The sequence below is a fragment of the Trichechus manatus genome, unplaced genomic scaffold (genome assembly GCF_000243295.1).
Source record: "Trichechus manatus latirostris isolate Lorelei unplaced genomic scaffold, TriManLat1.0 scaffold00086, whole genome shotgun sequence".
Classification (NCBI taxonomy): Eukaryota; Metazoa; Chordata; class Mammalia; order Sirenia; family Trichechidae; genus Trichechus; species Trichechus manatus.
The window spans coordinates 6,539,790-6,541,363 of NW_004444022.1; positions in this window are offsets into that span (position 1 = coordinate 6,539,790).

The following is a 1,574-nucleotide window of genomic DNA, read 5'->3' on the forward strand; positions in this document are numbered from 1 at the left end:
TTTCAAGATGGCAACAGCTGAACATTAAACCAAGCACAGGATTCTTCTGATTGCAGGGTCCTGTGCAACTGCACAGGTTACACATCTGTGAAGTCATCTCTGGTTTAAGAGTTCCAGTTAATCCACAATTTTGCCAACACTTTCTCTTGTCAATCTCTTAATTTTAGCCATTTGGTAGGTGTCTTAGGTTGGGTTCTCCAGAGGAGCAAAACCAGTGAAGTGTATATTTAAATATATATAGAGAGATTTATTTTAAGGAAGTGGCTCATATAATAGTGGAGGCTGGCAAGTCCCAAATCTGTGGGTCAGGCTGGAGGCTTCTCCTGACTTGCATGGTTGCAGGGGCTGATGAGCCCCAAACCTGCAGGTAAGGTGGCAGGTTGCTGGTTCATGGGGTTGTGGGAGCTGGTGAATCCAAAAACTGCAGGTCAGGCAGCAGGCTAAAGGCTTCTCAGGTCCCAAGAACCCGAGGTCAGAGACTAATAAACTGAATGCAGGATTGAGAGATAGAGAAAGAAAGGGAGCTACAAGCTTTGCTAGAACATCTGTTTTTGTCATGGATGCAGGACACCCACCCGCCCCCGCCCCCGCCCCTGGAAACTCCTCTTCCAACTGATTGGCTGCCCACATCAGATCACAAAATGGGAGGTGATTACATAGTGTCTGCCAAACCACTGAGAATCATAGCGTAGCCAAGTTGACACATAACATTAACCATCACAGCAAGTGTGTAGATATCTCATTGTGGCATTTACTTACATTTATCTGATTATTAATGAGAGTAAGCATCTTTTCATACTTTTACTGGCCATTTGGCTATTCTTTTTTGTGATGTGCCTGTTTAAGTCTTATTGATTTTTCTCTTGGTTGTCTTTTTTTCTTAATTTGTAACAGTTGTTTTTATATTCTGGATACAAGCTCTTTGTAAATTATGTACCTAGCAAATATCTTCTCCCACTCTATGGCTGCTTTTTTGCTCTCTTATAGTGTATTTTGATTGGCAGAAATTCCTACTTTTAATATAGTTTAATATATCAGTCTTTTCCTTTGTGGTTAAACACTATTTTATATCCGGTTTCAGAATGCTTTGGCCTTCCCCCTAATCATGAAGATATTCTTCCTGTATCATTCTGAAGTTTTATTGTTTTGCTTTTTACATTTAGATCCATAATCCATCTGGAATTTATTTTTTTGTAATTGGTGAGAGATGAAGATTGGCTAATGCTGTTTTTAGTCAATAAAAAGATGAAGATGATGATTATGTAAAATAAAAGAATCAAAAGTGTATTCCCTGTGTGATTATTGAAGTAGTGGGTGAATGAGACAGGTATTTGATGATTGAATGGGCCATCACTACAATCACTTTTAGCAACTCTCCAGGTGAAAGTACTTAAAAAAGCTTTTGAAGGGAAATCTGAAAAACGTTTCACCTCAGATGACGCTGGGATAACTTTTCTTTCTCCCATTGTAACCTGAAGCAATCTCTTTCTCTGATTACCTGAAAGTTCGAAGCCAGACGGTCGATTAGCTCGGGGCTCGCTCCGCCGAGGCGACTCTGCTAGTTCGGTCTGGAT